Source organism: Neovison vison, chromosome 11 (assembly GCF_020171115.1).
Source record: "Neovison vison isolate M4711 chromosome 11, ASM_NN_V1, whole genome shotgun sequence".
Classification (NCBI taxonomy): Eukaryota; Metazoa; Chordata; class Mammalia; order Carnivora; family Mustelidae; genus Neogale; species Neogale vison.
In genome coordinates this window covers 13,157,614-13,174,758 of record NC_058101.1, presented here as the reverse complement: position 1 = coordinate 13,174,758, position 17,145 = coordinate 13,157,614, and the positions used below count along the sequence as shown (strand labels likewise).

Genomic DNA, 17,145 nt, shown 5'->3' with positions numbered 1-17,145 from the left:
GTTTCCTGACTGACCGAGACCTTCAAGACTTGGGTTTCTGGCCCTTGTGATGTTTTGTCATAATCTAGTCCAAAGTTCCGTTTTATTTCTGCCTTCTTTGGAAACGTCACACGTTTAGATTTATGTCAAAATTTGTCCCTGAGCTACTTTATGTTTAATGTAAAAGATCAAGGTGAACTTGTTTTGCAGGCTAATAATCCGACAGAGTGCTAAAACAGAGCATGTGGGACACATTCTGAGGGCCAGATGTAACTGTAGTACTGCAGCAGATGGCCTGGTTTTCACAACAATTTTCCCAAGTACAGAAGGACACTTGAGGCTTAATTCTGAATTTAAAATTCACTCATGCTACTATTTATGTAACTTAAAGAGATTTTCTAAAAACTATGAAGTGTTACTATTCTGTCCAACAGTTACAAAATGAAGATGAAGAAAAATACTAAAAAAGAACTTGATCCAGTTAAAATCTGTTGTTTTAAAAAGTTAATTCACTTCTCAAAAACATTTGTTTTTCTTTTTCAATCACACACTGCTGTACCTTCACACACTAGACAAATACATTCATTTAAAATCATCCTCCACAAAACATCAAATTAATACCTTTACAGAATTAATTTGATCAAATACAAATTGATGTGCATTCAAATTTATCTATTCATCATTTATCTATTCATATGGACCCACTCCCCATGCTTAGGCTGAAGTAAAAATGATTAATTAACTCTTTATTATTGCCTTGCTTTTATAATGGCTTAAATATTATACTTGACGTTTTTGCACATTATTGCATAAGGTAGCTAGATATTGGAGAGAATGCTGTATAAATGCTGTACCCACATTTATATATGTTTATATATAATATGAATATTTGCTTAAATTCCTTTTCATGTTATCTGATCATTTCAAATTGGGGCCAGTTAGAAACTCTGTGTTACTGCTTTAGCTTTCATGGTGAGTGTTTGATGATGTTATTTACTAACACTGATGTGGCTTACACTGGAATTTATTAAATCACTAACTTGATTTGTCTTTTGTCAGCTAGTTTGCTTTTGTGGTAGCTAAAGCAGGAATAACCATAAGAGCTTACTCAGCAAGGAGTCAGCCTCTCTGTCTCCCTCTGCCCCTTCCCCTGCTCATGCTCTTTTCCCCTCTCTTTTTTTTTTCTCTCTCTCCTGAATAAATAAATAAAATCTTTTTTAAAAAATAAAATCTTTTTAAAAAAGAGTGTAGGTGACTTTTTTGACTCCGATGGTCCATTCTTATTGGTTCATTTGTTTGTTTTCTCCATCCCATATTCATCAATTTAATAAATAGTTACTAGATACCTGCTACACATACTCTTAGCCTTTGCAGGTGATAAATTGTGCACCTGACATCATCCGGGCCCTGAAGAAGCTTATCTGGTACCACAGAAGATTAGGTGAGAGTACTGGATATGTCTATGTGCCTCTCAGACTCCCTCTGCACTGGCCGCCTCCTGCACCTGGAGGAATGAAGGGCGCTTGCTTACCTGGGCTCCCTCTTGGCTATCACCTCACATCCAGAATTCCTGGCTTTCTCTCACCACTTCTAGATTTGAAGGAAATATTACACTGCAGGACGTGGACTCTGGCTTCCTAAGTGGCTTACTGAAGGGTCTGGAAATATTTTCATTTAATTGGTGAATACAATTTCTGCATATCAGAAGTCTTGGGAACAATGTTTTAAATATCTGCTAAGTGTTATACAGGAAAAGGGTTATGTGAAAAAGCAGGTTTTCAATAATGAGACTTCTTATTTTATGAGTATGTTGGCAAATGAACCTATGCTGGCAAATCGTTGTGGCTCACAGGAACCTAACTCCATATTTTTGTTAGGAACAAGTGTTCAGTATTCACCAATTAAGTGTTCACGGAAACCTACAAGTTGAACATTTTTCACACCATGTGGCCTTTTGAATTGTGTAGGTCAGTTACCATAATTTTTTTTTTTTTGGCTTTCACTGTCATAACGATGCTGTCCACTATATTTTTTAAAAAATTAATCCTCATCTCATGAATCCACAAATTTTCCCACTTTTCCACTTTTTCCATGGCTTCATCACACACTGATTATGTTTTAGAACTCTTTAGAGCAGCCACGTGTTCAGATCAGCAAATGTTCTCTTCCTTTTCCTGGATGTACCATATTGTTGATTCGTTAACAGTGAACCCACAGCTCCCAGCACTGTTACTCTGGCCTGAGGAAGCTTATTCAATACGTGTATTTTCGGGGCAGCTGGGTGGCTCACTTGGTTAAGCCTCTGCCTTTGGCTCAGGTCATGATCCCAGGGTCCTGGGCTTGAGCTCTGCATCAGGCCTCCTGCCCAGTGGGGAGCCTGCATCTCCTTCTCCCTCTGCCTGCTGCTCCCCCCCCCCACCCGCCTGTGCTCTTTCTCTCAAATCAGTCAATCCATCAATCTTAAAAAAACAAACAAACAAACCTGTATTTTCTCTGTAAGGTTCATTGCAGCCTTCTTGTGCTAAGGAACATTGGCCAGCACTTCAGCACTATGTGGCTGTTTTAAGCACTGGAATCACTAACAGAATGCACAAAATATGAAGAACATGAAGAAATATACTATGGAAAGGAAGCTTGCTTCTAGTATGAGTACTGCAATGAGATTTGCACGTCAGGCCGTTCACATTTCTCCCCACTCTGCGCATGCACGTGTCTGAGAGTAATCATAAAAGCACTGTGGATATAGATTTGGGGTTCACAAATGAATTTTAGCAAATAGGTGACTATGCAAGTAGTAGGATTGCCTGTACATAAAAATCAGTAAGTAAAACCAGGAAACAAATTTTCACTAGAACTCCCAAGTAAGTTAAACTGTATTACAAACATAAAATGTTTATAGCATTAAAAAACATAGTGTTTTCACCCAGAACTTCACAATAGATTGAAAGAAATACTATTTGTTGTGTCCTCAGCTCTTGAGAGTTTAGAAGAGGTAGTGGAATTATCTCTATATAGAATAATTAAAAAGGCATTTTTTTACATCTGAGATATGTGACCATAAAATTTGTACCTACTATATTAGCTATATGAGGTTCCTTATAATAGCTTGTTATTCTGAAGAACTCAAAAGGCTTTGCATATACCTAATGTCGGTTAATCTGAGCAGGGCCATATGCCTGAAACCATATAAAACAACCCTTGGATAGATTTTACATATTGGGAAAGATGTTATATGTGGGCCCAGAAACCAAAAGAAGAAAGGAAAAATGTTCATGGTAAAATATGATTATATTGAAATACATTTTGCCTTTTGCCTCTCATTTAGGGAAAGAACTGGAGCATGACTGCTTTATTATTAATTTCTACCTTTCCTTTCCTGCCTCTTTCCCTTTCTCACATTCATTTCCCACACTGTAAAGTAATGAAGGAACCAGAAGACAGTGTCAGAGAAGTAATGGGAAGAGAGAATTTCAGGACAGAGGGAGCGATTCACGCATCAAATATCTCAGTGACAGGATAAGGCCCAAAGAGAATTAGGACGATGTGAGAATTGGGAGGTCATCAATGACCTGCCTTGAATAGCTTTGGTGCTTTTGCTGAGAATGACCATTAAAGAACGTATGAAATCTGAGAAAGTAGATATAAAGAAAAGAGGATTTTAAAAACAGATATGTAAGTCTTGAGGATGTTTAGAGATTTAGAGATGGAATCAGTAGAGAGGGAGAACAAGTCAAGAGACCAGGACAAATCATAGCAGGAAGACAAGGGAACAGATCCCTTAGCGGAGCTGATTATGCAGGAAGGCAGTAAGGGTTTAGGGTTGAAGGAAGTTAGGGAAGTTAGTGGATCTATGGAAGGGTGGAGGTAGGGTAGACTGAGCTAACAGGAAGGGTCAAGAAAAGAGGATCCTGTGGGAACGAAGACAAATGATAATGGAGGAAGGGAGTCTTAAACCAGGAGGATGTAGATAGATATTTGAATTTAAGATTCCAGATGCGAAGTTGTTCTGATTAACAAGAAAGTACAGGATGTGGCCGTGAAAGTGGATAGATGAAGAAGAGGGCGAATGAAGTTTGATGCCATGTTAATTATGTCCTTTTTTTTGCAAGAAAAATAAATTCTCTTAAATAATAGAGGCTTCTTTCCTAATATACAATGCCTAGAAAGCCAGTAGGAACCCAGGCAGCTCCAGGGAGGAGCAAATTCTGTTTCATGATCTGAGTCGGTCCTCCAGCGGGATATCTTTGCTTTTCTTTATATTATCTTCTCCGTCCTCTTCTTGTACCTAATTACTCAGTTCTTTCCAGATTGCAAGAATAAATTCTGAGTTGAGAAACAGAGATGGTGGTTTGGAAGTGACCCAGAGGAGCCAGAAATGGATTTTTAATACCTCTTTACCAATAAGACTAAAAGAATAGAAGAAGACAGATCAGTTACTATTTATTTATTTATTGGCTTATTTTATTTAAACTCAGTTAGTTAACCTATAGTGCGTCATTAGTTTCAGATGTAGAGTTCAGTTATTCATCTGTTGCATATAATACTCAGGGCACATCATATTACGTGCCTTCCTAATGCCCATCACCCGGTAATGCCATCTCCCATCCACCCTCTTGTTTCCTGTAGTTAATAGTCTCTTATGGTTTGTCTCCTTCTCAGATTTCATCTTATTTCTCCCCCCCTTCCCCTTTGATCCTTTGTTTGGTTTCTTAAATTCCACATATGAGTGAAACCATATGAGAGTTGTCTTTCTCTGATAGACTTATTTCACTTACCATAATACCCTCTAGCTCCATCCATTTGTTGCAAATGGCAAGATTTCATTTTTTGATCACTGAGTAATATTCCATTGTGGAGATCTATATGTATGCCACATCCTCTTTATCTGTTCATCTGTTGAATAGATAATAGATCTGTTCATCTGTTAATGGACATCTGGATTCTTTTCATAGTTTGGCTATTGTGGACATTGCTGCTATAAACATTGGGGTGCAGGTGACCCTTCAGATCACAACATTTGTATCCTTTGGGCATCTTTTAAAGGAGAAGTATGCAAATGAAGAGTATTTGGTAGAACATTTTGCTTATAATAGGAAGAAAAGATAGACGCAGCAAATTATCAGAGAAAAGGAATATATATGCTTTCCCCTGTTTTTCACAACATGAATTAACTTCATTTAACCAAGAATGATAGTGTCTGTGGTGTCACAGACTTAGTGAGTAAAAGGGGGAGAATTTTCATTTCAGTTTAATTGGAAAGATTTGAGGAAGGAATGTGGGCTATTAAAAATATATATAAATATATATGTCATATATATATATGTCACATATATATATAATTATAAAGAAGTAGTTCCATGAAATTGCTATGGAAATGAGGAACAAATCCTAAAAGCTATACAGTTTTTTCTAAGCCATGTTAAATTATGCATAGCATTTAAAATGGAAGATTCACTTTAATTTTCTGAGAGTATATCTTATTTGGAGAATCATACCATGAGACATTATTATAGTTCTTATTCCAGTATAGTGGTGTCAGATGTAAAGGATAGGAAATTATGGTTGATAATTTAAATATAATATGAGAGATCAGATTAGCAAAAAACATAGAACAAAAATCATTAATATTATGAAGTGAATGAAAAAACAGGAGTATAATGATCACATTTATTTGTCAAAATTGATACAGTCACTAAATACTGAAAGTAGTAATCTTTTTTGTTTTAATTATAATTAATGATATGTAATAAATATGAGTTAATGAAGCAAGAGCGATCATTTTTACTTCAATAATTCAGTTAATTGAACATTTATTGAACATTATGTCTTAGGCACTGTAGTTACCAAAGAAAGGCCAGCCAAAGCTTGTTATATTTGATATTTCCAGACATTTAATAATTACATTATGTTGAGATATTTTTATGCATTTAAACTTCATGTGGGCTGCTGGATATTGAAAGTAGTATGGTTTCAATTTTATTCTTTGCTGATAATTTTCTGTTGACACATTCAGCATTTCCATCTTATAAAGTAATTCAATCCTAAAATATGACCATCTTAATCTCATCTTTTTCAGCTTAGGACATTTGAAAGCTACATGTCCAATAATTATTTTAGGAATTTATGATGCAGTCTACGGCCATACCACCCTGAACGTGCCCGATCTCGTCTGATCTCGGAAGCTAAGCAGGGTCGGGCCTGGTTAGTACTTGGATGGGAGAATTTATGATGCAAATGTGTAATAACATAAATTAAATTTAAAATACAGTTTAGAAAGTATCTGTGGTTATTGGTATTATCCATTTCTTTTTTTTTTTTAAGATTTTATTTATTTATTTGACAGAGAGAGAGAGAGATCACAAGTAGGCAGAGACACGCGGCGGGTGGAGGTGGGGGAAGCAGGCTCCCTGCTGAGCAGAGAGCCTGATGCGGGGCTCAATCCCAGGACCCTGAGATCATGACCTGAGCTGAAGGCAGAGGCTTAACCCACTGAGCCACCCATGCTCCCCTCCTCCCCCCTTTAAAAAAGATTTTATTTATTTATTTGACACAGAGAGATAGGTATTATCCATTTCTTTTTTTAAAAATTTTTTCAATTTATTTATTTTCAGAAAAACAGTATTCATTATTTTTTCACCACACCCAGGGCTCCATGCAATCCGTGCCCTCTATAATACCCACCACCTGGTACCCCAACCTCCCACCCCCAGAATTATCCATTTCTATTCAAATTAAGTTTCAGTAATTTATGGGTTCCCATAAAATTATTTGACAACCTATTAATTCCTGTATAACATATTCACTATTATTTCATTCAGATTCCTTCCTTTAAAAGTGTTTCTATAAATGCTCTGATGTTTCTAAGAGTGGTTTATTGACCTTTATATTCCTTCATGTGCCTTTCAGTGGGCATTTATAAAAAATCATCACTATTACTTGCTTTAAATTGTGTTATGTGCCCCATACAGTCTAGTATGCAAAGGTTTAATATTTTTTGTGACAGAATTAAATAGGTTTCCAACATTTAATTCCATTCTATATCTGAGTGAGGTATAAGAATATGGCAGAAGTACTTTTGAGTGCCACTGAAGTTAGCTTAGAAATAATTAGTATAATGTTACAAATATTTAATATGTAGTATTTTTTTCTGGGAAAATAGTAATAAATAATAATATAATAATAGTAATAAATCCTTTTAAAATTTATTTTACTACTTATGCTACTTCCAGAGAAAGCATAGGAAATTTCTCTGTATTTATAAAATTGAACAATTTCCCAATTTCTACTTAATAAAATAATGAGAATAATGTATCACAAATTTGCACAGACTATTCCACCAGAATAAGAATATACTGACTTAAACAATTCTCAATTTAGTATTTTTCCCTGTTTTTTCTAACTTACATTTCTTTAACAGGGGGAAGTAATATCAAATAAATGGTTATCCCAATTCTTCAAGTATGTTGACCTCTTGTAAGTAAAGATTTTACTTAACAAATACCAATATAGAAATTATTATGTATCAGGAGCTATTCTAAGTGCTTTGTAGCTAGTCATTTAATCTTTGTAACTATGTTTTGAGGCAAATACTATGACCATTCTGAATCTATAAGTGGGGACACTGAAGTATAGAAATGTCAGCTACCTTCACACAGCAAATTATGTGGCAGAACAGGGGTTTGAATCTAGGTGGGTTGGCTTTTAACTCTAGGCTTTGCGGTTTCACAAAACCCACTCAGCAACCTTTCCTTCTCCATGAGACATAACTATTCCTTTTGGAGCTAATGACAGTGACATCAGTTTTATAGGATAATTTTTAATAAAACAGTTTTTAAAATTTTTTTTTATAGGGGCACCTGGGTGGCTCAGTGTGTTAAGCCTCTGCCTTCAGCTCAGGTCATGATCTCAGGGTCCTGGGATCAAGCCCCGCATTGGGCTCTCTGCTCAGCAGGGAGCCTGCTTTCCCTCTCTCTCTCTGCCTGGCTCTCTACCTACTTGTGATCTCTGTCTGTCGAGTAAATAAATTAAAAAAATCTTAAAAAAATTTTTTTTAAATAAAAATCAATATGATGTTTTTAAATCATTAGGACTTGAGGTTGAGAGAGAATGGATACCCAGAGATGCTGTAGTTATTTAATAAGGTCTGCAAAAAAGGTTTGTACGCAAATAGATGATTTTACTGTCCTTTATCTGGAATGTTTTTGTGATTGTTTTGCTAGAATGTGTATTTGGAAACTAATTAGTATTATTTTTTGAAGATAGGCGTAATAATGGGAAGCTTATAGGTAACCCTTCCTTAATTTATTTTCCTCAGTCTATAATGCAGATATCATATATTCAAGGCTTTTGTTATAAAGAGTAATTTCATTGATAGGGGTCTATATCTGTGATATAGTATTATTTGTTATATAGAATTTTTCCTTGACTAGATCATCAAAGCACCCATAGGGGGGAAAAATCTCTTAAAGCAAAAGTTTTTGAATAACAAAACTTGATTAGCTGGAATTTTACAGACCAGGACATGGCTAGTTACTTGGAAGTGTTTTTGCATGATACTTCTTTATGAAAAGATGAATTAAAAACAAAGTGAAGTGATAACTTTGGGAGTTCAGTTAAACACAGACAGTGTCCGAAAATCAGTACTGTTAACATTCAGATGCTTAAACCACTTGCATCTGACCTTATAGCACAATCCAAGGAAACATCATCCTTGTAATAAGGAACTTGAGGGAAGATATTTTGGAACAATAAAGATTCATTTGGGTTTACTATAGTGGGTTTATTGAATTAGAAAAACACATTCATGTATTTTAGGAAAAATATGGCATCCCCTAACTAATTAATCTGAAAATGAAATCAACCAATGTATTAGGCTGAGTTCCCTAAAATCAGAGCTGGAGATGGTGATTTTTGTGCAGGTGATTTGAGGAGGTGCTCCACAGGGCAAGCCTGTAAGGGAGTGAGGAAAGCAAGATAGGGCAGACGAAGGAGCCGGGCAAATGGGGCTTCAGCGGGACTCCAGGCTTAGCCAGATCCCACGTGGAATCCTGCTGTGTAAATGGGCACCATGGTTTGCCCACCCTGTGGACAGGGGCTGAGCTTCTGTTCTCCTGCATCAGTTACTCACTGGTTGAGGCCCACCTGGTAGGTGGGGAGAGGTATCGCTTCTCAGGCCCATTTGGGCGGTGGCTCCCATAAACCGAGGGCGTTTCTCAGAGGGGAGGGCTCAACAGCAGGTGGAGGCATGTCCGCGCCTGTTAGAGGCATCTGGGGGGAGCAGCAGCAACGTCCCCCACAGCCACAAAGTCTCCTCAGAGATCATCCTAAGAAATCAGCGTTTGAGGGCAATACCATTCTCTGCAATGGAATTTAAACTATATTTTCATAATGGATATAGTAGAGAAGAAAGAGCACAATGTTGGGAATCGAGCGATCCCCATTTTCTTGTGTGGTTCTCAAGCCTCTGGGGTCTCAGCTCTTAACCTGGAAAATTCCTGACATGTTTTTAAGTTCTCTGTCAGCTTCAAAATAGTTTTCTGTTATTTTCCTTTATTATGCACAGATTTCTTTTAATTAAAATGTTGTGGGGCGCCTGGGTGGCTCAGTGGGTTAAGCCGCTGCCTTCGGCTCAGGTCATGATCTCAGGGTGCTGGGATCGAGTCCCACATCGGGCTCTCTGCTCAGCAGGGGGCCTGCTTCCCTTCCTCTCTCTCTGCCTACTTCTCTGCCTACTTGTGATCTCTGTCAAGTAAATAAATAAAATCTTAAAAAAAAAATGTTGTGCTTTAGTTTTTTAGATATGCCTTTTTTAATAGTCATAGGAACTAGTTTCCAAGCTTTAGTCATTCATTCATTCTTTCATTAATTTAACAACTGTTCCTGTGTGTCATAATTGTAGATATGGAAAAAATAGACTGAGAGCCTATAACATGGATGTTACATTTTTAAAAAGAGATTTTATTTTTTTATTTGAGAGACAGAGAGTGTGTACAAGTAGGGGGAGCTGCAGGCAGAGGGAGAAGACGAGTTCCCGCTGAGCAAGGAGCCTGACTCGGGGCTCCATCCCAGGACCCCAGGATCATGATCTGAGCTGAAAGCAGACGCTTAACCAACAGTTACCCAGCAGCCCCTACGTTTTCTTAGTATGAAAAAATTTTAAGAAATGTCATTTGAACTATTTGGGAAAATAAGAAATTTCCTCTTTTTTTTTTTTTTTTTTTAAAGATTTTATTATTTATTTGACAGAGAGAGATCACAAATAGGCAGAGAGGCAGGCAGAGAGAGAGAGAGAGAGGAGGAAGCAGGCTCCCTGCTGAGCAGAGAGCCTGATGCGGGACTCGATCCCAGGACCCTGAGATCATGACCTGAGCCGAAGGCAGCAGCTTAACCCACTGAGCCACCCAGGCGCCCCAAGAAATTTCCTCTTAAAGAATGTCACTTTATATTAAAACCCCCATAGAGTGAAGGGTTAAAAGAAAGTGTGACAAGACTATTTTTTCCTCATACTTGAAAACGTATGTCATATGGCTCTCTCTCTCTTTTTTTAACAGAACAATCCTTGGAAATGAAGGAAAAAAAACTATCTACAAAAGTTTTTGCTTTTGTTTTGTATTGTTTAGTTAGTGAAAAGTCTTGATGAAAATCGTTGAGGAAGCCAGCTTTTTACCTAACCTATAAGATCTTCTGAGGGAAGTTAAATTATGGCAGGGAGAGTTTGAACAATGCCACATGCATTTTCTGGTGGCATAACAAGAATCGTTTGCTTAGCGAAAGAGTCCTGAAAAGCAGCAGTCTGAGTAAAAATAAGACAAATCAGAGTTCAAAGTGAAAAATACTAATCTGCAGTAAGGGTAGCAAATTCTAATAAAACTGGTTTTTTTTTTTTTTAAGAATTTATTTATTTATTTGACAGAGAGAGATGACAAGCAGGCAGAGAGGCAGGCAGTGAGAGAGAAAGGAGGAAGCAGGCCCCCTGCTGAGCAGAGAGCCCGATGCGGGACTCGATCCCAGGACCCTGAGATCATGACCTGAGCCGAAGGCAGCGGCTTAACCCACTGAGCCACCCAGGCACCCATAAAACTGGTTTTTATCAGATATTAGATTACCTGATAAAAGAGTCTTTAAGCCACAGCAGAGTGTAAACAGTCACAAAGATGCTGAAGGAGATGCTGGAAAGTTCCGGCTGTAGCAGTCACAAAGGCATGGTGTTGGAACAGGCGAAGCAAGAAACCAACTGAGAAGTGAACCTGATAAATTAATTAAAATATTACTACTTAGCAGTAAAGAGGGATCGACGGAAAAAGTGGACTTCAACATATGGTACTTACTTGTTTATATAATGTTTAATGTTTAAATTACCTGTTTAATAAACTTGATAATAATTTATTTATACTTAGTATATTGAGTTTTCACTATTGTCTCAAAGTTCTCATTTTTAAGTTTTGCCAGGTACTATTTTAGAGCAGGAATACCTGAATCTGGAGAGACCCATTGTTGACCCAGTGGGCAGTCACTATTCTAACCGGTGTTCCCTGTTGTTCAGTCTCTCTCGTAAAGAGGAGGAAAAGGAAGTCTGTCATCCCAGAGTGTATCATTATGCAGGTTGATTCACTTAAGCTGACCCTATTTGGAAGTGGCAGATTTCTTTTTAAAAATTATTTTTTATTTTTTAAAAGATTTTCTAAAACATTTATTTGAGAGAGAGAGAGAGACAGCAAGAAAGGGAACACAAACAGGGGTTGTGGGAGAGGGAGAAGCAGACTCCCCACTGAGCAGGGAGCCGGATGCAGGTCTTGATCCTAGGATCCTGGGATCATGGCCTGAGCCAAAGGCAGACACTTAACTGAGCCACCCAGGAGCCCCTGAAGTGGCAGATTCCTTAAATGTGCTGCTTACTTAACATACCTGTTTTTATGTCAACTTATTTTCCAAAATAAAAAGTATTTGTATTCCGCTCCCCCCAACAGGAATATCATATACTTGCTATACGCAAAGAAGTCAGGTAAAGAAGAGTACTAGTGACTTAAATCATCTTGCTTTTTTCTAAGATACCAGAATAGGCACAGCATAATACTGCTTTATCTAAAATCTGTTGTTAAAACAAGAAACACATGAAAATATGGTATCTGTTGTGAGGTAATATAATTTAGAATAACACTGGTATTGATTCAGAAGATAGCACATTTTGCACAGAGTAGTAGATGACCATTATTTTTTTGTCAGCCAACATTTCTTTTTTTTTTTTCTTGAAATGATCCTCCCTGCTCTGAGGGGTTATTGATGAACCTCCCCTTCCCCCCTCCCGGAGGGATACCCTGATCCAAGCTGGGTTCATCATAGGCAGCCTCAGGATTTTTTCTTTTTTGTTTTCTTTCTTCTTCTTTTTTTTTTTTTACTGGAGCCAGAGGGCAGGAGTCCATATTTTTGTGGGACTGTTAGCTTCGCGCTAAAGAAAACCTAATCCTAGAGCCAGTGAGCAGGTCTTTACTACCTCAGTGGTAGCATCCGGCCATGAATGAAGACAAAGGAGGGAAAAGTTCAGATGGGGCTAGAGATCATGACAGTATTTGAGCCCCTAGAGCTAGCTTCAGCTCTGCCACACGTGGATCTCTGGATTTTTAGTTAACTGGGTTGAAAATGTGTTCTTTTCATTTAAGCTACTGTTAGTTGGGTTTATCTCACTTGTGACCAATGATTCCTGACCAGTATCCCAATATCCATATAGCTTTTTGTAAATACTTAATTTCTAAAAAATTAAAAAGGAGGAATACGAATTCTTATTAATGTATAGCTTGAGATATGTCAAAGTATTTTTTAAATCCATCAGATAATAAAGTTACTATATCAATTCATTTATATAGTCTATGACAAATATTATATTTTAGAATACTATGCTAGGTGGATCTTAGTTATAGCCTTATCACAGAACATAGCTGTTTAAAGTGTGGGTTCTGGAATCCGGTTGTTTGATTTTGAATCCCAGCTCAGCCAGTTATAAACTCTAGGCTTCATTTCTCTCTGTCTCAGTTCCCTTATCTATAAAATTGACATGACGAGGGAGCCATCCTCACACAGTTGTTGTGAGGGCTCAGTGTAATGATGCATGTCAAGTGGTACATAGTAAGTGGTCTTATATGTTAGCTACTATTATTTATTTTGGGGGTCTATGGACAAAATTTCTACCATAAAGAAAGCTATTAGTGGTAGCTGTAGGAATACTGGTGATGAAAAAGAGAAGGGCTGGAGCGCAGTCTGGGAAAGTACCGCCATGCGATAATATTCATGATAAAAGCCAACTGATCTGTTTACGTGGCAAGTTGTCATGAACCCTACCAGTGTGTTTATACACGTCTGTGCCCTTAGGTAGAATGATTCTGTGTAGGCAAAAGGAAAGTGAAGGGAAGGCAAAATTTCCATGTTGCTTACTTCTGGCTGATAATTGATATTGTTGAGGACAAGAGAGTGGAGCTAGGTAATACAGTGCTATCTGCAGAGCATGTTCAAGCCTACATAGTGAAACATAGTCCATGTGCCTGAGGATAATTTTACTATTACGTGTGTGTTTGTGAGAAACATCTTCTGACCTCACGTATGGAAGAGAAACAGGAACAAGTCAACCAGCATTGGTATTTATTTATTCAATGTACCCCATGGGACTAACATGCTGTTTTGGGTCATCAAAGTGAGGAAGCCATAAATAGAGAAGAGATTAGCATTGGCACAAAGACAGTAAAGAATACGTGTAGATGTAAGGAAATGTAATGAAAGCAAGAGGCTTTCATTAAAGTTAAACTGTCCCTGCTCCCTTTCCCCCAGGGGATTCACTTAAAAACAAGTCCCGGAAACCAGCTCCAGGTAACAAAGCCCAGATAGGTCAGGCCAGGTGGAGACATCCGATCAGTGGGGGGTTGCATACTGTCTCCCTAGCTACCAAGGAGTATGGGCCCCTGCCCTTTGGGAACCTTTTTGGCACCAATCCTAATCAAGGTGTGATAGGCTGGTTCAAATGTCTACTAGGGTAAGTGTAATTCAATTGGTCACCTAGCATTACTGTGGAGTTTCCTGTGTGTGTTACAAAGGTGGTCAGGCCCCACTGCATGGCCTTTGCCCTTGAAAGCTAGTCTGTGAAACAGAGAAGGGTTGCCCTCTCTTGTAAGAGGTGTGTCCCCCAACGTTCGGTTAGATTCCTGATGCCTGGCGGGAAATAAAGCTTTGCTTGATCTTTGCTTTATATCAGTCTCGCTCCTTTAATCATGGACCCATTATTGGGGCATAACAGTAGACAATTTTTTTTTAGAGATTTTTATAGGCACTAAATGGCAATTCACTAGGCTACAACCTACCAATATATGGAGCTTGTGGCACCTTGTGATTTAGCAGGGAGTTATTTATATACTCAGAAGGGAGCTTATCCCTAACACCTATTCTATGATTTCCTAAGGGACCTGGCTCTACAAATCAGTAGAGAAGACCTCCTTAGTAAACTGTAGTTTATATTTGTTCATATAATTACCTTCAGTCTGTAATTAGAGGAGTAAAGGGGAAATTATATTTCCTGGTTCATTGCTGTCACTAACCCCTTTTCAAAATCTAGTATACAAAATTTTTCATAATTCTAAAATTGTATATCTTTATATTTGCAACATTAAATGCACATAAAGAAAGGTACTCTAAGTTAAATGTGGTTTGGGAATTACAAACACATTTAACAAGGGTATGATTTTCAAATTTGAAACTATAAAGAAGTTCTGCACTAGAGACCAGTTTTGGACAAGATCCAGTCTCGATAGTGTGTTACTCCAGTGTAGACACCAGGCTTGTTTGGGAGAGCTCATTCATGTCCCCAGCTTACAAGTGCCTTTCTAACCTGTACCAACCAGAGGTCCGCTGCAGTCACCCTGCAGAGAAAGAGGATGCAAACAATTACTATACTTTAAAGATGAATACTGCTTCATCTCCTCTTCTGTAATAAAAACAGGGAGATGCAGAAAAAGGGCGAAAAAACTCTAGATATTTCAATATTGAGTGAAGTCATACAGTATTTGTTCTTTTGTGACTGACTTATTTCACTTAACACAGTGTCCTTCAAGTTTTATCCATGTTGAAGCATGTGTCAGCCTTTCCTTCCTTTTTTACTCAATTTTTTGCATATGCAACACTTTGTTTATCCGCTTATCCATCAAAGGACACTTGGGTTGCTTTCATCTTTTGGCTATTGTGAATAATGCTTCTATGGATTAAATATACAAATAACTATTTTTGTTCCTGCTTTCAATTTTTTTGAGTATATGCCCCAAAATGGAATTGTTGGATCATATTGTAATCTATTTTTAATTTTTTGAGGAACCACCATGCTATTTTCCCATCCAAGTACTAACCAGGCCCGACCCTGCTTAGCTTCCGAGATCAGACGAGATCGGGCGCGTTCAGGGTGGTATGGCCGTAGACCACCATGCTATTTTCCATAGAGGCTGCACCATTTTACATTCCACAAACAGTACACAAAACTTATGGTACAGTTTTTAAAAATCTAGTCTTTATTTCAAATTCATAGAGTAAGTGGAGAATAATAGAGAGCATCTCTCCATTTCTTGTCTTTGTCTCTTTTGACTTCCTAACTCATCTGTATCAGCTCTGTTTTACACTCATTGTCAGATAAATGGAGGTATTTAGTTCTTTGCAAGGCTAATCCCTCCACCTGGTTTCTGGATCAAGGACACTGTTCTATCAATAATCTTCTCTTGTTTGTTTTCCTTTGTCTTCATTTCCTGCACTGGCTTTCCCCACCAGGCATATACTTTTTTTTTTTTTTTTTTCAGTTTTGCCCATCAAAAGAAATGACAGCCTTTTTGGATCTTAAGACCACCTCCATTGTCCTAGTTATCTTCCTTTCATATAGCTAAGTGGCTTGAAATAGTAATTTATACTGAAATTTCCATTTTCTTGTCTTTTTTTCAACTTTCTTCTAAATGGTTTTTCTTTCCACTGACAAACCTTCTAAACATTACCAGTAAATGATTGTTGAAGTTGACACACTCTTTCCAGCATCTGTCTCACTCTTTGGCATGTGTCACTATTGACTATTCCCTTTTTCTCTGATCCCTGGAATCCTGTGACACCAATTTCTTGTTTTTGTTATTCTGATCTTTATTCTCTCTTACTCTTTGCCTCTTAAAAGCATTTATACCAGAGTTCTATTACTTAGGGGTTTTTTATTTTACATACCTTATCTGAACAACTGTATATGCGCTCATGAATTTAACTACCATCCAGATGATTAGAATTTCAGATTTTTATCTAGTAACTTCTTCCTGAGCCCAAGATTTTTATTTCTAAAGACGCACTGGACATATATGCCTCAATATTATGTAGGCACTTCAAATTTAGCACACTCCAAACTTCATCCTCCACAAACCTTCCTTATCTCTTGTACATCTTCTCTCAGTTGTTCAGGAAGAAATATGGAATTTAGCATGTATTCCTCCTTTTCCCTCTTGCTCACTTCTAATCAGTCCCACGGTCTTGTCTATCTGTCTTGTCTCTTTATTCCTACTGTGTCTCCGTTGAAGCCCTCATTACTTTTCTCAGGCAAAATAGATCTCAGTATCTCTGAGATCTCTTCCAGTCCATCTTCCACTCTGCCTGATTAGATTTGGTAATTAGATCATCATTAGTAATCTTGGCTAGAACATTTTCACTGGTCTCATAGAACAAAAGTCTGCAAGCAGTGGGATAGAGAGTAAGTTAAGAATATGGAACAATGATGGTAAACTATTCTGTAGAGATTTGACCAAGAAGGGAAAAAGACAGAGAGGGTATATTAAGGGAGAGACCTACTACTGTTTTCAGGATATGAGAAAGAGCCCATTGGGTTGGGATAGTTCAGGAAATATGGAAGAAAGTTCAAATTAATATAAAGTTCAAATGCTTGTGTAGATAGAGAGGGGATGAAGAATACAGACAAAAGATTAGATTTGAAGAGTAGAAGAGATTTGTTTGCCTGAGCCTGGAAGGTTAGGAGAAGTACAAATATAAATTTATCATGTAGAAAAGAAATTAAAGGAGTTCTCATGATTTCTTTCATTCTTTTTTCTAGTTAGTATGAGGGAAATGTCATACGTTAAGGAATATAAGGGCATATAGGGACACATTCAAACAATGTAATGA

General features: G+C 37.6%; 1 pseudogene; it reads right to left on the bottom strand.

Annotated features, from left to right (window-relative positions):
* Positions 1-14,731: 14,731 nt before the first annotated feature.
* Positions 14,732-17,145, bottom strand: part of LOC122890174 — a 41,080-nt pseudogene continuing 38,666 nt past the window's right edge.